Genomic DNA, 23,621 nt, shown 5'->3' with positions numbered 1-23,621 from the left:
ATGTCCCCATACAGCAATCAGATCCAGTACTTCCTGTTCGGTCCATGCTGGAGCTCTTCTGCGATTCTGGGACTGCATGGTCACCTCTGCTGATGAGTTTGCCACGCTGGCCAAACAGGAAACAAAATTCAAAAGTTCCCAGGGCTTTTCCTGTGTACCTGGCTAGTGCATCTGAGTTGAAAGCGCTGTTCAGAGCGGTCACATTGGAGCACTCTGGGATAGCTCCCGGAGGCCAATAATGTCGATTTGCGTCCACACTACCCCAAATTCTACCCAGCAAGGTCGATTTCAGTGCTAATCCCCTCGTCGGGGAAGAGTACAGAAATCTATTTTAAGAGCCCTTTAAGTTGACAAAAATGGCTTCGTCGTGTGGATGGGCGCAGGGTTAAATCAATCTGACGCTGCTAAATTTGACCTAAACTCGTAGTGTAGACCAGGGCTCAGTCTTCTCTTCTCCAAACTAAACAAGCCCAATTTTTTCAATCTTAATAATAGAATATCAGGGTTGGAAGAGACCTCAGGAGCTCATCTAGTCCAACCCCCTACTCAAAGCAGGACCAATCCCCAACTAAATCATCTGACCAGGGCTTTGTCAAGCCTTCCCTCATAGGTCATGTTTTCTAGACCTTTAATCATTTTTGTTGCTCTTCTCTGGACTTTCTTTAATTTGTCCACATCTTACCTGAAAATGTGGCACCCAGAATTGGACATTTAATCAGCATGGAGTGGAGCAGAAGAATTACTTCTCACATCTTGCCTACAACACTCCTGCTAATGTATTTCAGAATGATGTTGACTCATATTTAGCTTGCGATCCACTATGACCCCCAGATCCCTTTCTTCAGTACTTCATCATCCTGGGCAGTCATTTCCCATTTTGTATGTGTGCAACTGATAGTGGAGTACTCTGAATTTGTCCTTATTGAATTTCATCCTGTGATGGGTTCCCCTGGGGGTGCCACCTGGAACTGGGGTTCCACTGAGCCCTATAACTCACCAGCCTGGGCTCCCTCTTAGCACTGTGCTGCTGTGACCGGCTATAGACCACTCCCGATCCTACACGCCCACCAACATTCACACAGGCAGGGACACACCCAGCTGTAGTTGCATGCAGGCTTTGGACAGCCACTGCATGAACCAACAATAGAGAGGCTACAGCCAAAATAACCCCCAGGCTGGGACCCCAGAGCTGTACCGTCCTGCCCTGATCAAAACCTCGACCAGTATGAATTTATTACCCAGTTCACCACTCCCTCGATGTGGAGAGGACAATGCATACTTGTGTTAACCACGATGAGATTTTTCCCAAGACACTTTGGTCTCAGGCACACCGGTTTAGATAAAGCAAAAAGCAAGTTTATTAACTACAAAAGATAGATTTTAAGTGATTATAAGTGATAAAAAACAGACCAAAGTGGATTACGTAGTAAATAAACAGAACCGCAAACTAAGCCTAAAATTCTAGAAAGATTGGATATGAATTTGAAGCTTCTCACCCTGGCTAGCGATATAAGCAGGCTTGCAGATTCTTAAGGGACAAGCTACATTTGTTTTGCAGCTTGGATCTCGTACCCCGTTCCAAAACTTTTTCTTTCAGAGCTTCTGTCTGTTGTTGAGTTGTGGGGGAGTGAAGAACTCCCTGCCTTATATAGCTTTTTAATATGGTGGGAACTCTGTTTCAAACTTGGTTTCCAAACCAGTTTGTGGAAAATTTCAGGTACCTAGAATGGAGTCCAGAGACATGTGATCTGGTCACATGCCCTTGCAGAGTCCTTGCAGCCATAACTTACAGGCTGGCCTTCCACAGGAGCGCTAACCTATTCCACAGCCCATTGTCTCTGTTGATGAGCCATTAGCACTCTGGCTTCGTCATTGTTGTATCTGAAAGGCTGGCTGTGGGTGTCTTCCAGAGTAAGCCCATTTGAAATATAACTTCAGATACAAATATGATACATACATGCAAATCATAATTTTTTCCAATGACACCTTACATGACCCATCTTGTACAAAATGCTTCATAATGATGTCATGATCATATCCTAATAATATTACTATTCATAGATTCTAGGACTGGATGGGACCTCGAGAGGTCATCGAGTCCAGTCCCATGCCCTCATGGCAGGACCAAATACTGTCTAGACCATCCCTGATAGACATTTATCTAACCTACTCTTAAATATCTCCAGAGATGGAGATTCCACAACCTCCCTAGGCAATTTATTCCAGTGTTTAACCACCCTGACAGTTAGGAACTTTTTCCTAATGTCCAACCTAAACCTCCCTTGCTGCAGTTTAAGCCCATTGCTTCTTCTTCTATCCTTAGAGGCTAAGGTGAACAAGTTTTCTCCCTCCTCCTTATGACACCCTTTTAGATACCTGAAAACTGCTATCATGTCCCCTCTCAGTCTTCTCTTTTCCAAACTAAACAAACCCAGTTCTTTCAGCCTTCCTTCATAGGTCATGTTCTAGCTCCCGGAGGCCAATACCATCGAATTCCGGCCACACTAACTCTAATTCGAAATGACAATATCGATTTTGGCACTACTCCCCTTGTCGGGGAGGAGTACAGAAATCGATTTTAAGAGCCCTTTATTTCGAAATAAATGGCTTCATTGTGTGGATGGGTGCAGGGTTAATTCGATTTAACGCTGCTAAATTCGAATTAAATTCATAGTGTAGACCAGGCCTTTTAATAATTCTTGTTGCTCTTCTCTGGACCCTCTCCAATTTCTCCACATCTTTCTTGAAATGCGGTGCCCAGAAATGGTGTCATATACTATGACGAATATGGAGTGTAGTGTCGCACGTCCTATTTACTTCAGACCATTTCTCCAGTTTGTCCAGATAGTTTTGAATTTTAATCCTATCCTCCAAAGCACTTACAATCCCTCGCAGCTTGGTATCGTCTGCAAACTTTATAAATGTGCTCTCTATGCCATTATCTAAATCACTGATGAAGATATTGAACAGAACCGGACCCAAAACTGATTCCTGTGAGACCCCACTCAATATGCACTTCCAGCTTGACTGTGAACCACCTACTCTCTGTAAACATTTTTCCATCCAGTTATTCACCCACCTTATAGGAACTCCATCTAGGTTGTATTTCCCTAGTTTGTTTACGAGGAGGTCATGCGAGTCAGTATCAAAAGCCTTATTAAACTTAAGATACACCACACCTACCACTCCCCCTCCCCCATCCACAAGGCTTGTTACTCTGTCAAAGAAAGCTATTAGGTTGGTTTGACACAATTTTGTTCTTGGCAAATCCATGCTGACTGTTACTTATCGCCTTATTATTCTCTAGGATCCTGCAATTTGAGTGCTTAATTATTTTCTCTATCTTCCCAGGAACTGATGTTAAGCTGACTGGTCTGTAATTCCCCAGGTTGCCTTTATTCCCTTTTTTTATAGATTGGTACTATATTTGCCCCTTTTCCAGTCCTCTGGAATCTTTCCTGTCTTCCATGACTTTTCAAAGATAATCTTCCTTTCCAAATGCAAGCAGATGGACATCTTTTCAAAGATAATCGCTTATGGCTCATATATCTCCTCAGTCAGCACCTTGAGTATTTTAGGATGTATTTCATCAGGCCCTGCCCACTTGAAGACCTCTAACTTGTCTAAGTAATTTTTAAAATTTTCTTTCCCTATTCTAGCCTCTGATCCTACCTCATTTTCACTGGCATTCACTATTAGACATCTGCACGTATAGAGACGACTAGGGCTTGTGTGCTGAGATGCCATTTACAGTTGAGGGCAGTGCAATATTTATTTATAATCAAGCTTTAACTCTGATTTTTCTTGCTGTCTTTGTGTTATTTCTTTCTTGTTTGGATGACTGATTAACTGGGGATTTTAGTCAAAAAGTAGATGACATCAACATGTTCTACACTTTTTCTCTAGCATTTGCGAGGAGAAGTAACTGTTCTGATTGCATGTTTAAATTAACATACTCAAATATTTATAGTAAAAGATACTTAGCTAAAAGAAGTACACATGTGTAGGATAACTCTTATTTGATCTCTTTCAACCCTGGGTCCAGTGAAGTAAGGGAACAAAAGAGTAACCTAATGCCAGGCATGAGAGCACCCAAGTCCTTGCCATATAGCCTATCCTGGAAAAGCAGTAAGTGCAAAGGCAGGTGGTCTCCCCCTGCTGTAAGTTGGGACCTACATGTTAGCTCAAAGTGGAACAGGACAACTTTCCTCTGTATTTTTATTCCACGTGTCAGCATTCTCCTACATAAACTGAAGTGCTTTTATTCCCACCATCAGCAAGTGGAGATGGAGAGCTCTGTAACACAGTCCTCCTTAGAAGCAGCTGCATTTCTGTGGTGGATGGAGTGTCTTCTGTGTCCAGGTTTTATTTCGCTATAGGTGGCATTGTGGCAAAGGTGGTCTGGCTCCATGTATTGCCCCCATTACTATAGCATCTGACATCTAAATGTCAGATTATTATTCACCACTATTGGTTGAACAAAAGTCGAGGCTTACAAACAGGTCTGAGTTTGGCACAGTGGAGCTCAACACAGTTGTAGCTCTTCAGGTATAGCTGCTACTGGAGTCAGTGGAAGCTGTACACATGTGTAGCAGCTGTAGCATTCAGTTTGGTTTTGCAAAACCTGATTGAAATCTCATAGCTAGGGTGTGTCTATCCAAGGAAACCTAATAGTATTACTTCCAAGGGGATGTAACCTAAACTGAAAAAGCCATTGTTATTTGGTACGTAGGAAGCTACTCGCATAGCGGTGTAGTAATGTGTACTCCTGAGGGAATTCTGTGCTAAAAAATTAAACATTCTGCATACAATATTTTAAAATTCTGCATATTTTATTTGGTGTGAGTATATTGTTATTTTGACAGTTTCAATTATTTTGGTAATTTATTTCAAAATACCTGTCAGCCAGCAAAAAAAATTCCCCCAGGAGTAGAGTCAAAGAAACTCCTATGACAGCCCAGTTCCTGTTTCTTTGTTAAGCTTTTGTTGGGCACCTGTCTGAGTGTGTCACATGTGTCAGCTGGGCACATCTTGGGAGAAATCTCTGCCCCTCCAGTCTTAGACACCCACACCCCCAGAGTCCAGCTGTGGGGCACCCCCCTAGCCCAGACACCTGCACCCCCTACCGCCAAGAGCCCAGGGATCCAGAGGGAGAAACAGCCTGATGCTGGGTCCCAGGCTTGTACACAGTTTCCTGCATGCCATTTCCTTCCTTCAGGACATGCTGGGAACTGCACCTGTGTGGAACAGTCCAGTTCTCCCTCCCCCTCCCCCTGACAGTGTCATGTATTTGCAAGCTGGAGAGCCAGGCTCTGGTAGGTCCCGCATGTGCTACTGACAGCCAGCAGCTCTGCAGCACCAATTCTGCTGTGAGAGGGAGGAAATGAAATTCTGCGCAAATTCTGTATTGTGTTGTGGCACAAAATTCCCCCTGAAGTAAATGTTGGAAAATTTCCCCTATATAAATGCCTGGGTCTGTGCACAACCGTATCTATGGATGAGTCTATTGTCATTTTTCAGAGTAGCAGCCGTGTTAGTCTGTATCCGCAAAAAGAACAGGAGTACTTGTGGCACCTTAGAGACTAACAAATTTATTAGAGCATAAGCTTTCGTGGACTACAGCCCACTTCTTCGGATGCATACAGAGTGGAATATATATTGAGGAGATATATATACACACATACAGAGAGCATGAACAGGTGGGAGTTGTCTTACCAACTCTGAAAGGCCAATTAAGTAACAGAAAAAAACTTTTGAAGTGATAATCAAGATAGCCCAGTACAGACAGTTTGATAAGAAGTGTGAGAATACTTACAAGGGGAGATAGATTCAATGTTTGTAATGGCTCAGCCATTCCCAGTCCTTATTCAATCCTGAGTTGATTGTATCTAGTTTGCATATCAATTCCAGCTCAGCAGTCTCTCGTTGGAGTCTGTTTTTGAAGTTTTTCTGTTGTAAGATAGCCACCCGCAGGTCTGTCATTGAATGGCCAGACAGGTTAAAGTGTTCTCCCACTGGTTTTTGAGTATTATGATTCCTGATGTCAGATTTGTGTCCATTAATTCTTTTGCGGAGAGACTGTCCGGTTTGGCCAATGTACGTGGCAGAGGGGCATTGCTGGCACATGATGGCATATATCACATTGGTAGATGTGCAGGTGAACGAGCCCCTGATGGTATGGCTGATGTGATTAGGTCCTATGATGATGTCACTTGAATAGATATGTGGACAGAGTTGGCATCGGGCTTTGTTACAAGGATAGGTTCCTGGGTCAGTGGTTTTGTTCAGTGATGTGTGGTTGCTGGTGAGTATTTGCTTTAGGTTGGGGGGTTGTCTGTAAGTGAGGACAGGTCTGTCTCCCAAGATCTGTGAGAGTAAAGGATCATCTTTCAGGATAGGTTGTAGATCTCCGATGATGCGCTGGAGAGGTTTCAGTTGGGGGCTGAAGGTGACAGCTAGTGGTGTTCTGTTATTTTCTTTGTTGGGCCTGTCTTGTAGGAGGTGACTTCTGGGTACTCGTCTGGCTCTGTCAATCTGTTTTTTCACTTCAGCAGGTTGGTATTGTAGTTTTAAGAATGCTTGATAGAGATCTTGTAGGTGCTTGTCTCTATCTGAGGGATTGGAGCAAATGCGGTTATATCTTAGAGCTTGTAGCGCAAGTAGAGTAGGAGACAGGATACTGGGCAAGATGGAACGTAATCTGACCCAGTATGGCAGCTCTTATGTTCTTATGAACTCTTGCCACATCTAACTCTTCACAAGGTTTTGTTCTTTAAAAACGGATTCAGTTGCCCGGTGTCCTAATAGCCCGATCCCCAAAGCATTGAGTTTAGGGTAACTATTATTAAACAGCCTGGTGGTATTCCATGCCATTCGGATCTTAGGGAGGGAGTTTCATGTACTTGCACTATACTTACTTGAAAATCTTTTACCCCTTAGACAGCAACAAGCACTAACTGGAAGGAGGGGTGACCCATTGAGCGTTTGTCTTGGTCCCCTTGTCAAACTGTAGCTGTGACAGACTGGCCATAAAGCTGTCCTGTTCTGGGGATGCCTGAGGCTTGAAAAAAAGCAAGATATTGCAAGAGAATTCCTTTGAAGTGCCAATAGTTTAAACATTATGGGGGATTATGGTCTTTTACTTCTGAGCATATGACAGAGTTTCTGTGATCTGGGCATCTGTTCCCAGCGTGAGCCCCACCAACTACAGAGACTGTCTCCTTGATCTTGGACAAGTTACTTAAGCTCCCCGTGCCTCGGTTTCCCCATCTATAGAATGGAGGGATAGTAATACTTACCCTGCAAGCTAAGTATTACTAGCTATCTGAGAAGATAAACATGTAATTTATGAAGCATCCTCAGATGAAAGGTGATGGAGAAGCACAAAATAGCATTATTAGGGTTTACACTTTGAGTAGGAATTTGCCAGTTTAAAAAAAAGCAGGCCTCCACTTTTGCAGGAGATCCCCATTGAAATACACCCATTACTTGACACCAGCTGTAAATTGCCAGGCAAAAGTGTGAATGAACTGAGGATGCAGCATCGTGGACTCAGTTATTTGCAGTGCAAAATACACTCCGCATAAATGGGGGCTTGGTGTGAAGCTTATTTCTGTAGTTTTAGCACCCTTTAATTTTATCACTGTATTTTGAGCTAGCAGGTCAGGATTCATGTAACTGTAACTCTGAGGTGCTGAGTGATGAATAGTTTCAAAAGCATAATGTCTAAGAGTCTGGCTGTAATACTCTGATTTAAGAAAAATCTGAAAATCGTAATACACTATGCCATGGGGGAGGGAAGCTGAGAGAGAGATGATTAATTCCCAAGGAAATGTGTTTTCCTCAGCTGTTAGGCCTGCAAATTCATGATGATACTATTTATATTGTTATTACAACCAGGATCTCATGGTGCTAAGGGTTGTACAAACAGAGAACAAAAAGACAGTCCCTTCCCCAAAGAGCTTAGAATCCAAGTAAGAATCTGAAAGTCACGCTGGCTTGTGCATTGCCAAGAATTAGAGATTCTGCAGCTGGAACTCAGTTTGACTAATCTGGCTATAAACAAGCCAGCTCTCACTCTCAGCTGTTTTGGCTTTGCAGTGCTAACGAAAGTAGTTTGGTCAGTAAAGTAAGCAGAAAGATAACAAGCAAATGCACATAAGTAGCAGATCAGAGTAAAGGGAACTGTCTAATATCCTCGCTTTTCAAGCCAGTACTATACTTTAAAAATGCCCCATTAAGTCGATCTACTTAGAGCAGCAGTGAAGTTTGCATTTTGCCTTCAAAACACCCCTCTTTTGGATTCATTTTTAACCAAACCTGTTAGGTATAACCAGATGCTTCATCACCTCCCACATGAAAAAGCCAGCCAGCCCAGGATATTGTACCAATTTCACAATAAAACCTGTTGGGTGCATGTGTCTAGGGAGTACAGGATGCATTGTCGGCAGTCCTCTGCCTTTTTTTTTTTTTTTAAATGCAGAGGTGCATGGATGGGAAATTGGTACTTGGAAAAACAACTGCTCATCAGCTTTTGCTACAGTCATCACTGTGGGCTGGTTGGCTGTTTTATGGAATAATAGACCATTTCCAGATGCTGGAAAGTAGGTATCCTGATACATGTGTACTCTCCACCTGGAATCATTGGACAGGTACTGGAACATTTCACAGACAAAACCTGCAATCCGTCTTGTCACTGTATGTGCAGGCCACCTTGGGAGTGTGTGCACCTGTATCTGATTAGATTTTCTAGTCCATTAATCTTGTGAGACGAGGTGTTCTGAGAAGGATACTTGGGAGGAAGGGAGAATGGCTTAGCTCAATGCCTGAAGGTCACAGCATTGATAAAACTCACACTGAAGATGCGTTCAGATGTGTCTGTGTACATTTGGATTGGTTGAGAGTGAGCTGAAGCAGAAGGACTTATTCCAAGTGTGTGATAACGACCCTTAACGTGCCCCAATAGAGCAGCTGGTCATATAAAGCTTTAGCCAGCTTTCTAGCCAAGGTGTGGTGAGGATCCAGTCTAGCAGGGCTTCCCAGAGACCTATAGAATGTACCTGTGCTTCATATTTGATCTTTTCTAATGAATCATTGCACTATGGGCTAATGTACAGGATCAGCCTTGTTCTGCTGGGTAAAGTCTCAGCAGTAAGGACGGTTGCTTGGTTTTCATTCCACTGAAGGTGTTGGAGCTCCAGCCAGACAGGCTGGGTCTATTTTTGGGAAGGAACTAATGCTCCCTAGTATGCTTACAACTGGGGGATGAGGTTAGAGCTGCTATTATTGATTATCTAAAATGTCTTGCTTTTTAATCTAATTGCAGGAGCTGGTAACTGAAGGCCAGAGAAGAGGCTGCTATTGAGTGCTCATCTGTTTCCTTTAGGCCTGGTCTACACTAGCAGGTTATGTCGAATTTAGCAGCGCTAAATCGAATTAACTCTGCACCCGTCCACACAACAAAGCTATTTAGTTCGACATAGAGGTCTCCTAAATTCGACTTCTGTACTCCTCCCCAACGAGGGGAGTAGCGCTAAATTCGACATGGCCATGTCGAATTAGACTAGGTGTGGATGGAAATCGACGCTAATAGCTCCGGGAGCTATCCCATAGTGCACCACTCTGTTGACGCTCTGGACAGCAGTCAGAGCTCAGATGCTCTGACCAGCCCTCAGGAAAAGCCCCGGGAAAATTTGAATTCCTTTTCCTGTCTGGGCAGTTTGAATCTCATTTCCTGTTTGGACATCGTGGCGAGCTCAGCAGCACTGTTAACGATGCAGAGCTCTCCAGCAGAGATGGCCATGCAATCTCAGAATAGAAAGAGGGCCCCGGCATGGACTGATCGGGAAGTCTTGGATCTGATCGCTGTGTGGGGCGATGAGTCCGTGCTTTCCGAGCTGCGATCGAAAAGACGGAATGCAAAGATCTACGAGAAGATCTCCAAAGCAATGACAGAGAGAGGATACAGCCGGGATGCAACGCAGTGCCGCGTGAAAATCAAGGAGCTGAGACAAGGCTACCAGAAGACCAAAGAGGCAAACGGACGCTCCGGATCCCAGCCGCAGACATGCCGTTTCTACGAGGCACTGCATTCCATCCTAGGTGCGGCCGCCACCACTACCCCACCACTGACCGTGGACTCTGAGGATGGGATATTGTCCACGCCCGCTTCCTCTGAGATGGTAGTGGACGGGGAAGAAGAGGAAGGAGATGAGGAGGACGAGGCAGTCAACAGCGCTTACAACGCTGATTTCCCCGACAGCCAGGATCTCTTCATCACCCTCACAGAGATCCCGTACCAACCGTCCCCAGGCGTTAACCCGGACCCAGAATCAGGGGAAGGATCAGCCTGTAAGTGGTTTAAACATGTAAACATTTATTTATAAAAGAATATTAATATTAACTGTGGCTTTTTCATGATTAGATTGTCCTAGGCACTTAAAGTTCTAGTCTTTGGCAGTGCAACTGCTGCAAAAAAAATCTAACAATGTCCGGTATATCTTGATTGGTTTGCCCTAGGCGCTGTACTGTTTAGCCCTTGCCAGTGCAGCTACAGTAAAATTCGGTCAATATATCCGGGGATAGAGCAGAAATCCTCATGGGACATCTCCATGAAGCTCTCCTGGAGGTAATTGGAAAGCCTTTGCATGAGGTTCCTTGGGAGAGCGGCCTTGTTGTGTCCTCCGTAGTATGAAACGTTTCCGCGCCAGGCTACCATCAAGTACTCCGGTATCATTGCCTTGCACAGCATGGCGGCATACGGCCCTGGTCTTTGGAGGCTTTCCCGAAGCATGCGTTCTTTGTCGCTGTCTGAAATACGCATCAGAGTGATGTCGCTCATGGTCACCTGCTTTGAATTAGGGCAATGTTAGTATTGGGACTGCTTCCCTGTTCCTTTACAGAACTGTAACCGCCGGTTTACAGCCATGCGGTGGAGGCGGGAGAGGGGCAGCATAGAGGGATCTTTCCCGGGGACAGCCGCGAGGGGGTGGGACAGGGGCAGAGTTCATGCTTGCCGGATTGCTGGCAGCAGGAACTGGCCAACGCTAGGAGCATTGCTTTGAACGTGAAAGTAGGGCAGTGCTATTATTAAAGTTTTAAGCTGCCACAAGTCTACGGCTTACCATGTCAGCCCGCTACCCAAATTCCGCGGTGCTGTTCCGATTCTGTGATCTGCACTGCAAGACCCCAGGGACTGAATGCGAAGGCCGAAAATTCGACCTTGTCCTGAGTCCGCATGTGATAGGTGCTGTGAATGGTCTTTTTCACAGAGAAAGACTATTTTCTTTGTTCACCCAAAAATTTATCTTTTTGAGGAATTCACTCCCTTTTTCCCATCCCACAGCTGTGGCTGTCTCCCGACCTACCCTGTCATCAGACTCCCAGAGGCTGTCGCAGATTAGGCGTAGACGTAAAAGGACACGGGACGACATGTTCTCAGAACTTATGGGCTGCTCCCGAGCCGAGGCAACCCTGCAGAGTCAGTGGAGGGAGAACATGTCCCAATACCAGCGAGCACACAGCGAACGGGAGGAGAGGTGGCGGCAGGAAAACCAGCAGGCGACTCAAACACTGCTTGGACTAATGAGGGAGCAAACGGACACGCTCCGGCGCCTTGTGGATGTTCTGCAAGACCGGAGGCAGGAGGACAGAGCCCCGCTGCAGTCTATGTGTAACCACCGTCCCCCGCCACAAAGTCCCATACCCCCCTCACCGAAAGTACCAAGAAGGAGGGGCTGCAGAGCCCGTGAAAACTGTCACTCTACCCCTGCAGACTGCTCAAGTGGCAGGAGGCTGTCATTCCCCAAAATTTGATAAGTCCTTTCCTTCCTGCATCACCCAATCCCCCATCCCAGTTTCATCCCCTAACTGTCCATTTGCTAATAAAAAATAAGTTTCTGTTAATTACTGTTTCCATCATGTTTTTTTTAGATGACAGTCTGTTTTAAGGGGGGGAAAGGTGGTTGGTACAGACACAGGGGCAGGTTCAGCAGCAGGTCACACACACAGTGCAGTCACTAGGCACCCTGGTCAGTCTGGGAGGTGGTTTTCATTGTCTGTTGGGGGTGGGGGGCTATGAGATTTTTTTGGCAGTGGCAGGGCGGTTACAGATCTTATGCAGCGGTCCTTATCCTGGATCACAGAGCCACGCAGCAGGGAATCTGTAACCGTCCTCCCCCTGCCACAAAGTCACATAGCCCCCACACACAGAGCCCCGAACAGGAGGGGTGGCAGGCTCCGTTCAAACAATCAGTCCGCCAGTGCGGACCACTGTAGAAGCAGGAGCCTGGCATTCCTCGAGTTTAGAAGCGTCCTTTGCATGAGTACACTACACCCGCTCCCCACCACAGTCTGCGTCCCAGTTTCAACACTTTCCCGTGAAAACAGTAATAAATAAAACGTTGTTCATTAACAAATTTTCAGTGATTTTATTTTTAAATGTGGGTTGGAAGGGGGTGAACGGGGTATGAAACTGGAGAGGATTGTGAACAGTCACTGGGTAAAGAAACGGGGGCAGGTTCAGCTTCTCTGTAAACCAACAAAATTGTCACAGGTTACCCTGCTCACTCAGGAACCTAGCTTTCAAAGCATCCCGGATGCACAGCGCGTCCCGCTGGGCTCTTCTAATCGCACGGCTGTCTGGCTGGGCGTAATCATCAGCCAGGCAATTTGCCTCAACCTCCCACCCCGCCATAAAGGTCTCCCCCTTGCTCTCACAGAGATTGTGGAGCACACAGCAAGCTGCAATAACAATGGGGATATTGGTTTCGCTGAGATCGGAGCGAGTCAATAAGCTTCTCCATCTCCCCTTGAGACGTCCAAAAGCACACTCCACCACCATTCTCCACTTGCTCAGACGGTAGTTGAAGAGTTCCTTTTCACTGTCCAGGGTGCCTGTATAGGGCTTCATGAGCCATGGCATTAGTGGGTAGGCTGGGTCCCCAAGGATCACTATAGGCATCTCGACATCCCCAACAGTTATTTTGTGGTCCGGGAAGTAAGTACCTTCCTGCAGCCGTCTAAACAGACCAGAGTTCCTGAAAACACGAGCGTCATGAACCTTGCCCGGCCATCCGACGTAGATGTTGGTAAAACGTCCCCTGTGGTCCACCAGTGCTTGCAGCACCATGGAAAAGTAGCCCTTTCGATTAATGTACTGTCTGGCCTGGTGGTCCGGTCCCAGGATAGGGATGTGAGTTCCATCTATGGCCCCACCGCAGTTTGGGAATCCCATCGCTGCGAAGCCATCTATGATCACCTCCACGTTTCCCAGGGTCACTACCTTTGACAGCAATACATCAACGATTGCTTTGGCTACTTGCATCACAACAACCCCCACGGTAGATTTGCCTACGCCAAAGTGGTTCGCGACTGACTGGTAGCTGTCTGGCGTGGCAAGTTTCCAGAGGGCTATGGCCATTCGCTTCTGGACAGTCAGGGCTTCTCGCATCCGGGTGTCCTTGCGCTTCAGGGCAGGGGACAGCAACTTACAAAGTTCAAGGAAAGTTCCCTTCCGCATGCGAAAGTTTCTCAGCCACTGGGATTCATCCCAGACTTGCAGCACTATGCGGTCCCACCACTCAGTGCTTGTTTCACGTGCCCACAATCGCCGTTCCACGGCATCAACATGACCCATTGCCACCATGATGTCCACGGCGCGGGGTCCCGGGCTTTGTGACAGGTCTGTGCCACTCTCAGACTTCATGTCCTCATCGCGCTGCCGTAGCCTCCTCGCCCGATTTCTCAACATCTGCCTCTGGAAAAGGTGGCTGATAAGGTGCGAGGTGTTGACAACGGCCATAATTGCAGCGATGGTCGCAGCGGGCTCCATGCTCGCAGTGCTGTGGCGTCCGGGATGTCACTCAGCAGAAAAGTGCGCGAACTGATTGCCCGCCGGCGCTTTCAGGGAGGGAGGGCGGTAGTGACGGTTGGATGACGACAGTTACCCAAAACCACCCTCGAAACATTTTTTCCCCCAGCAGGCATTAGGGGCTCGACCCAGAATTCCAATGGGCAGCGGGGACTGCGGGAACTGTGGGATAGCTGCCCACAGTGCACCGCTTCCAATGTCGACGCTTGCCCCGCTAGTGTGGACTCACACAGTCGAATTACTGTCCTTAGTGTGGAAACACACGTTCGACTTTCTAATATCGATTCCACATATTCGATTTAAGTGACATCGAAGTACTCTCGTAGTGTAGACATACCCTTAGAAATGTGAGGTGCTGGTTAAGAGACTCAAACTAAACTCCCTCTGTGTTGGCTGAACACTCGCAGCCCTAACCTTCCTGCAGAACTCTCCTTCACATATCTGGCTGCTGTCCCAAAATTATCCCAACCAAGGTAATTAGACAGAATGCTGTTAGTTTTTGAGAGTCTCTGGTATCAAAGGTTAACTCCATACACGCTGGTGCCAAGGAGCCAGCAGAGTTCAAACGGTCTGGATCAGCATGCTCTACAAGTTACCTCCTGTAGGGTGTTTGCATAAATCATTGCTGGACTCCTGCATGGCTTTGGATTAAAATGTGTTGTGTCTGTTTACCACCGCATGGTGCTGATGGTACGTTTCTCTCATAGGGATTGCAGTGCCAGGTCAGACCATTGGTCCATGTGAGCCCCCTCACACTGGGGGTAAGCTCTCAAAGTGGTACGTCTCTCCCTGATGAGGTGTTAGGCATCTGAATGTTTGGTTCTCTCGAGAGACATTGAATGTGCATCCGAAGAAGTGGGCTGTAGTCCACGAAAGCTTATGCTCTAATAAATTTGTTAGTCTCTAAGGTGCCACAAGTCCTCCTGTTCTTCTTTTTATTGAATGTGTACTGGTCCTTGTGTGTCCCAGGGTCAGATCAGCCGCAGCCCTAAGGCCTGCCTGTTATGCCCATCCACCTACATGTGAAAAGGAGCTGCCACTCAGACTGTAGATGGTGTATGGGGGAGTCAAAGCAAAAAGCCTTTAAAACAAAATATTTTCATTGCTGTTTTGATTAGGCCTAAAAGTTGATCTGTAAGGGAGCTGGGATGGGGGATTCAGGAAAGTTAGGACTGTGAGTGCTTAGCCAACACAGAGGGAGTTTAGTCTAGTCTCTTGAAATAGCTGCCTTATCAATAAAACAGTTTCACTGTGCCCTCCCACCATGGCACCCTAACACCGTCCACACCTCACATACGTGATGCCCAGTGCATGCTGCTGCTTGAGCACCTCTGGCCTGGCGCCCCCCTCTAGTCTCACTCAGACTCTCTTGTGCAGTGGGGGCTTGCAAATGATTTTTATACTCAGTGGCATTTAGTTCTGAGCAGGGGCGTGTGTGGGTGTCCTTGTGCTTCATGGGGAAGGTGACGGAATGTTAATTTTTATGAGGACAGGGCTGGGGTGTCAGGAGCATTATGCATGCTAGAACGTCCCCCAGTCCAGCACCTGGTGTCAGGTGAGCTGGATAACATTAAAGCATGAGAATATCCTGCCAGATCCTGGTCTGTAGCTCCAGGGTCGGCTTTAGGAAGTGTGGGGCCCGATTCGTGGGGCTTGTACTCACCGGGCAGCACTCTGAGTCTTCATGGGCGGGTCCTTTACTTGCTCTGGGTCTTTGGTGGAAGTGCTGCTGAAGACCCGGAGCGCTGCTGGGAGAGTAAAAATTAAAAAGGCCAGTGGGCGTAGCATGGAGCCCGATTCGGGGGAATCGACCTAAAGCCGGCCCTGCATAGCTCTGTCCCATCTGTGTCTGTCCAGCAGAGCAAAGGGGACAGAGGGCAGCCAGGGATTTCCCTGATATCAAGCTGGCATAACGAGTTTCAAGCTACTGTTAGCCAAATGGGCTCGTTTCCCCCTGGAGCTGCCCAATTACCCCAAGGAGGCACGGGAGTCTAGAAGACAGCTTCAAGTTCTTTATTGATCAGTCAGCTGAGCGGGTGTCCCCCTCGACTCATGCCAGAGGGAGGAACACACCTTACAAGCACAACTGGGCTTCTTTTATACAGAGAGACAAACAACTTAGCGTGTCTAAATTCTGCTAACCTATGCATTGTTTAAATTCAGTTCTAGTAGTAATCAGGATACATCTGTTTAGCTTCCCGTCCTTCACATTCCTTTCCCAGGGTCCGTCCAACCCCCTCCCCTTTTCCATATATCTTCTATACATCCTGTATACGTGGAGCTTCATGCATGGGAAACGACAGTGAGAACTGAGATAAGCATGTTTTTCGGTTTTTGGGCCTAACAAGAGTCCCCCCTAAAAAGCATTTTGAGAGCCTTATGGCCCCCAATCCTCAGCCTTCACCGGCTGGTATAGGGCCATCATTTGTTGGTGTATAATTTGATTAGCCATTCGTCGGACTAATGCAACTACACAGGGAGCAAAGCAAGCTAGGGTTAATAGGGTTGTAATAAAGAGTACAAAGAGAAGAAGGCCTTCTCGGAGCCATCCCAGTTGCGGTAACCAGGACGTGAACCAGTCCATATTCCACCCACCCCATGTTTGGACCGGGACATGGGCTAGCTTCCTCATTTCTTTTGTTAGCTGTTTTACCGCCTTTCCATTATCATCTATTTGTAAACAGCAATTAGATTAGTTTAATTTTGCACAGATTCCCCCTTCTTTTGCCAGCAAATAATCAAGAACTAGATGGTGCTGGTAGAGCACATTCCTCATCTGAGTGGACTGATCGGCCAAAAGATCAAGAGCTGCAGCCGTCTGATTAGTTATTATTTCTAAAATGGCTTGCAGCCTAATTATCCGACTCAAGTTGTAAATGGGCTCCCTTGCCCCTGAGATCCACTCATTAGGATTCCATGTAGCTGGACCATAATGTTTTATAATTCTCTCAGGGGGCCACTCCTGAGCCCCCTATGTTTGGGAGCTTCCGGCGGTCAGGGTGGAATCCACGAACCGCCTTTCTCTAATTAAACCTTAATTCCCAATTTATTTCCCTGCATCTGGGGTAATAGAAAGAACAAGGGTCTTATATATCCAACATAACATATCCCAGACCAATTTGGAGGCAATCTTCAGTAGGCATAGGACCCGCAGATCCAATAATGGCCCTTTAGAGCCCAGGTTCCATTAGCAAAGGGGCCATCCCAGGTTTCCTCATTCTCATCGTCCTCTAGATGGTCAAAATATAAAGGATTACCTGGCCCTAAAGGTCCCCCCACCATTCCATCAGCTGAACTGCAATAATCACATCTCCACGCCCCAGCTCCTGCTTTCCAGACACAATCGCAGCCCCATTTTGGCTGATTGGTGTTAGACCAGAATTGTTTAAAACCCCATACTCTAGTTCCATTCTGATTTTGCCATGCCCATTGAAACCACCGTACCACGTGGTCCTTGCTAGTGGTATTGTCTAGCTGGCAACTCGTGAATAGGGCGTCAAAGAACCCATCCTGTCCTACCGCCCTGCAACCTTCGGCCGTAGGGTAGTATTGTTTGGAGCATTTCACCCAACTATTATTGGTGAGCCTCACATGGGTCTGGTTCCATTGCCCCTGATATTTAGAACAGTCATACAGATGACAATAAGGGTCCCAGCAATCAAACCCTGGGGATAGAGTCCAATCACACTTGCTTTCTCCCAAGTACACTCCCTCCCGCCTTGTCCGATTAAGGCAGAGAATACCCATTCCAGAAGAATACAGTCGCCAGGGGCTACTATCCTCAGTCCAAACCCCCGTTCCATCGTGGACTATACTCAAATTGCTGAGCCACCATTTGGGCTGTACCGGCTGGGCAACCCAAGGCCATTCATTTAATTCCCCTGGGCCTCCGCATACCCAACAGTTACTGAGGTTAATGGATTTTGCTATTGTCTTCCCCCAGCTGTAAAAACCTATTTTCCCAACCATAATAGTGGTGGAAGCACATAAACAAAGATATTAACAATAATTTCATTATCTTTTTCTAAACAGTCCCTTTAGTCCATCCAAGTACTGATACTCCCAGGTGGAGTCTTCACCTGTGCCACCCCGGGCGTCCGGAGCCGGGGCGGGCAGAGGGCTGGTGTCCTCTTCCGCTAGTTTAGTCTCCGGGTTAGGGTTCAGAAATCGCTTTACCCGCGTATGGTGTGTCCATTTGTCACTCCCAAGAACTTTGACTGCAGCTTGGCTGATGAGCGAGACAGTGTGCGGGCCGTCCCACCGTGGTGTAAGGGGGTCACGCTTCCACTTCTTGACGAGGACCTGATCACCGATCTGGAACGGGTACACGGGCTGGTCCAAGGGAAGGGCCTGAAAAGGCACCGCGTCGATGCAGCTGTAACAAAACAGATTGCAACCCAGAGACCTGTTTCCATAAGGAGTCCTTCCCCATTTCCCAGTTTACATCCTCCCGGAACCCCGGGATAAGGATTCGGGGAGGGAACCCAAAGACCAGTTCAAATGGTGAAAGCTTAAGACCCTTAAGTGGGGCCCTTCGAATGCGGGTAAGGGCGAGTGGTAACGCATCAAGCCACTTTAAACTAGACTCTGTGCATAGTTTAGTGAGGGTATCCTTGAGAGTTCTATTCATTCTTTCCACCTGACCCGAACTTTGCGGCCTCCAGGGTGTATGCAACTTCCATTGTATACCGAGTGCCTGGGACACCTGTTGCAAGACTTCAATACAGTCATGTGTGGGGCTGGTCTCATAGGAAACCCAAGGGTCAGGCAATAGGGTAGCTAGGTTGAGGGAGCTAACTGTCCTAAAGGTTAAGTTAGGGGCTAGCAAGGGCCCTACCTCATATCTGGTATGTCGACTGGGATTTAGATGCTTTTCCCCAGCGCCTGTCCCCAGTATTTGAGGCACCCCGTGGGGAACCACAACCTCAGTGTCCCCCCCCCCCAGGGTAAACTTTTCAGCCTCCTGTACAAGGAGAGCGGTTGCTGCAACGGCCCATAAGCAGGCAGGCCACCCCTTGGCGACAGGGTCCAAGACCTTCGAATAGTATCCAATGGGTCGCCAGGTTGGTCCTGACCTTTGGCACAGGACTCCAGCTGCCACCCCTCCTCTTTCATGAACGTATAGGGTGAATGGCTTCCGGGAATCTGTGAGGGCTAGAGTGGGAGGCTGAACCAAGCCTTCTTTAAGCTCTCGAAATGCTTTTTCCATTTTCCTGGTCCATTTCCAGTGGAGCAGACCTTCTTTAGTTAAAGACTCATATAGTGGTCTGGCTTTTCCCCCATAGTCAGGGATCCAGAGTCAACAGAAGCCAGTCAGTCCCAGAAATGCCCTTAGTTCTCGGGGGTTTCGGGGCTGAGGGCTATCAAGTATAACTTGGATTCTTTCTTTGCCCAAACTGCGACTCCCTTGGCAGAGGTGGTATCCAAGGAAGGTGACCTGCTGCTTAACCAACTGAGCTTTTTCCTTTGATACTTTATATCCCTGTACCCCAAGGTGATTGAGGAGATCTACAGTTTGCTCCTTGCAGACTGTCTCTGTTTCAGTACTCAAGAGCAGATCATCGCAGTACTGATCTATGTTACACGCAGGATGGTTAGCCAGGAATGGGGCCAGGTCCCTTTTTAGCTGGCTGCCAAAAATCTCTGGTGCACAGGTGAGTCCCTGTGGGACAACGGTCCAAAGATATTGGGCCCTGTAATGGGTGTCCGGATCCTCCCATTCAAAGGCAAACAGTCTCTGCTATTAACTTGTTAATTTGTCTTAGGTCCTGGACCAACCGATACTGCCCATTAGGCTTAGGCACCCCCATTATTGGAGTATTGTATGGGGACGTGTCTTCCTTTAACCACCTGCACTGCAAGAACTTTTGAATCAGGGGTTTTAACCCGATCCGAGTGGTTAACTTAAGGGGGTATTGTCGAATTCGGACTGGGCTGCTTCCCTCCTTAAGGGAAATATGCACTGGTGTAGCATTCCTGGCTCGGGCCACGCCTCCTTCCTCCGCCCAGACCTTGGGATTTACCCCCCCACCCCCCGGCAGCTGGCTTCCATCACTTCCCTTACATTCCAGGGAGTGATCTCTAGCATTTATGAGAGCCATCTGGTAATTAGAGGCTTGTTGCTTAGGGATTCTGACTTCCATTGTCCCGTTATCGAATGAGATCTCCGCCTGTAATTTAGTGAGGATATCTCGTCCGAGCAGCGCTATGGGGCAGGAGGGACTGCAAACAAACTGATGGGAAATTTGACGGTCCCCTATTTTTACTAGGAGAGGCAAAGTTTTTTTTTTCCAAAGCTGTAGTTTGTCCCTCTATCCCCTGGACTATGGCACGTCCCCGAGCTCTATCTCGGGGAGCCTTATTAAGGGGGAACAAACTAAGAGTGGCCCCAGTATCAATAAGGGCTTCAATTGGGCGGCCCTCCACTTTAATTTTTACCGTGGGATCCAGGCTGGCAGCTTGTGCTGTCAGGAGGGGCCGCTGGGTCCCCCGACCCCCCTATGGGGAAGACTCCTCCCCTGAGCGTCCTGTACTGTTGTAGAGGATGGGAAGGGACGGGGTTTTATCTTTACGTTCCTTTCCCATGGCCTGTCACCGGGGGCATTCATTCTTCCAGTGCCCCTCTTTCCTACAGATAGCGCACAGATTTTGACCCAGGCAGGGGCCCCGCCCCTTCCCCAGTGGCCCTGGCCGTCCCTTAACTTTGTCCCCCCTTTCTTCATATCCTTTCCTTTGGGCCATGGCTAAAACGTGGGCCCCTTTCTTCCGAGAACGGGGGATTCTGTTGCTTCCAATTATATAGATCACTAGTGGTAAAGGGAACATATACCATAGTGAGATTACCCTCAGGGGCTACAGTTTCCTGCAGTGGACACAAATAATTCTGTTGCAGGGGCCACCCTTGCTCCTGGTGTGGTTAGACACCGGGGAGCTCAGAGAGATCGGAGGGGGCTCCCGTTTGGAAAAGTCCTGGTCGCTTGGCTCACCCCTTTCAGTTGAGCCATTATCCTCAGAGGAGGGGGTGGGGATTTCAATTGAGGATACCGGAGCCAGGAGGCCGGGATACAAAGGGGGAGGGGGCATAGGATCAGGGGCAGAGGGAATCACAGCCCGCAGACAAGATTTCTTAACAGGGAAACAGGGTTTCCTAACAGGGGCACGGGCCATTAAGGTTTTAATAGTTTGTGATCTACATTTTTGCAACCATGGGGGATGATTGGCTACAAGGTCCTGCCAAATATCTATATAGGGATATTGGTCCCAATGCCCATCCCAGGTCACAATGCTATGTACTGCTTGTGCAACCCCTGGTTTGAGCGTCCCTCCCTCGGGCCATTCCACCCCGAATGTCATCCATTCAAGAGTACAGAATTTTACAAGCTTGTCTTTACATAATACAATTCCATAATTAGCCTGGCGTCTAAACGCCTTCCAGTTATCCAGCATACATCCCAGGGGTGTCCAGGAGAAGGTGCTTTGTCCGGACCCCATTATGCTTTACCCAGAGTTTTCCGAGACAGAGATATCAAGAGGGGGAAGAGGTATAGATCTAGTTCTAACTCAGATATCCGCTGGGTCACGAGGTTCGGCTGACCTCCCTTGCAATCAAGATATCCTGGTCATCGGGTTTCCCCTTGCAGGAGTCTTGGGGCGGCTGAAGTCAGCTTAAGCCTCAGACCTGTCAGCAGCACTCATTCATCTTTCACACAGATCCTTTAATCAGTTACAATCTCGGTTTCCAACACACCATTAAGAGGAGAAACAAGATTACCCTTCCTATAAACAAGAGTAATCCCTGAGGTTGCTCCAAGTCCCAATAATTGTTAAAAACGGCCCATGGACTTGTGGAGTTAGTTACGTTACTCATTGGCCGTTATTTGCTTACCCTTTAACCAAAAACACAACAACAAGACATTTACAAAGCTACAATAATGTTAACATACCTTCCCGTATACAGGCTGCCTAGGGGATTTCCACTGTCCAACCCACACCTCGGGGGCGTTATTCCTCAAACCCAGGAGGTAAACGCACTTACCGCCCAAAGTGGCCGCATCCGGCAGTCAGACTTCCCCTCCTTCTGAAGTCGTCTTGCTTCCGTGTCCTTCAGAGTTCTCTTCAGAGAGGACGCAGCCGCCCCGGCCGATTGTGACGATCCGAGGCCCGAGCAAAACAACAGCTCGAGGTGGCCACTCCTCGGAATCGCCCTCAGCCGTCGGTCAGTGCCCTCTACAGGGAGAGAAGTCCCGGCGGAGTCGCCATTTGTTAGCCAAATGGGCTCGTTTCCCCCTGGAGCTGCCCAATTACCCCAAGGAGGCACGGGAGTCTAGAAGACGGCTTCAAGTTCTTTATTGATCAGTCAGCTGAGCGGGTGTCCCCCTCGACTCATGCCAGAGGGAGGAACACACCTTACAAGCACAACTGGGCTTCTTTTATACAGAGAGACAAACAACTTAGCGTGTCTAAATTCTGCTAACCTATGCTTTGTTTAAATTCAGTTCTAGTAGTAATCAGGATACATCTGTTTAGCTTCCCGTCCTTCACATTCCTTTCCCAGGGTCCGTCCAACCCCCTCCCCTTTTCCATATATCTTCTATACATCCTGTATACATGCAGCTTCATGCATGGGAAACGACAGTGAGAACTGAGATAAGCATGTTTTTCGGTTTTTGGGCCTAACACTACTGCAAAGAAGTGCAGGAGTGGGCCTCCCCAAAGCATGGTACACTCCAGCCATTCTTGGCCCAAAGAGCAGTCTCAGGAGAACTGCTGTAGTCAGCATAGTTTCAAGTAGTCCTTAGGCTGCATTAATTACGCTAGAAGATATTTCCGTCCCCGGCTGGCTCAGCATCGGCGTGTCAGCCAGACCTAGGATCTGGCCCATCACATTCTAGTCAAATCTGCCTTGTCCTGTTCCCCTCCACTGCACAAAAGAGAAGATTAGATATTCTGAGTAAAGAGCAAAGGTCCCTCCTCACCCTTAGCCTAGCATCACTACTTGATCCTGCACAGGAAGAATAATCCTGCGCTTGACATCCACTTGTCACCATGGAAACAAATATAGGGCTGGTCCTTTGAGGAAGTGAAGTGTGTTTGGTCAGAAGGCAAAAGTCCCCTGCCATTCTGACAAGAAATTAAAATGTTCTCTGGTTAGTGAGCTCTTCATGCACCCATCGTTGCATCCACGACATACTCTCTTGGTAGGGATTTCAGTGTTCCACACCTGGCATTGTGGTTTAGTAGGTCCCACTTGCAAACCCGATGAGAGAAATGTCTGAAAACTTGTGATAACGGGTCAGTAGCACCTTCCCCTCTGTTAGCATCAGCTCTGTTATAAAACTTGTTGGGTAGCTTTTTTAAGTCTTTGCAACTTGAACATACTTCTCTTGAGGGCAGAGTTAAATAGTCAACTTCTTAGCAGCAAAGAAAACTATACATCTTTAATTTGGCCATTAAAACTAGTCTGTGAAAATCCCAGTGCATGCAGAATAACTCTCCCTAACGATTGTATGTAGTGGCAGCATGTCTCTAACCTCCACTCCAGATTGGTACAAAGATTTGTGGAGGCAGGAAGGTGCACAGACCTCAGATACTGAGCATGCCCGTCAGCACCAGGGCAGGAATTGAAACAGCATTGCCTGGAGCTACCTCTGGGATTACCCAAAGGGCTTGATGTTGGCCTTCAGGCTTGTCTACAGTGGGAAAGTTATTGAAATAGCTGCTCCGGATTAACTCCCTGTGTGGACGTTTACTG

The 23,621-nt window shown here is 47.5% G+C and overlaps 1 long non-coding RNA gene across 2 annotated transcripts; it reads right to left on the bottom strand.

The window, feature by feature from the left end:
• Positions 1-15,867: 15,867 nt before the first annotated feature.
• Positions 15,868-22,048, bottom strand: LOC135977171 (uncharacterized). 2 transcript variants are annotated; one of them, XR_010594514.1, is made up of 2 exons: positions 21,906-22,048; positions 15,868-18,245 (listed from the first exon to the last, which is right to left on the bottom strand). It is a non-coding gene; the product is annotated as an uncharacterized LOC135977171 (long non-coding RNA). The 2 variants fall into 2 exon arrangements; XR_010594513.1 differs by having other exon boundaries at positions 21,814-21,973.
• Between the last annotated feature and the right edge of the window lie 1,573 nt (positions 22,049-23,621).

Source organism: Chrysemys picta, chromosome 22, assembly GCF_011386835.1.
Source record: "Chrysemys picta bellii isolate R12L10 chromosome 22, ASM1138683v2, whole genome shotgun sequence".
Lineage (NCBI taxonomy): Eukaryota > Metazoa > Chordata > Testudines > Emydidae > Chrysemys > Chrysemys picta.
The sequence above is the reverse complement of the archived record's forward strand: the minus strand, read 5'-3'. Positions and strand labels throughout refer to the sequence as shown.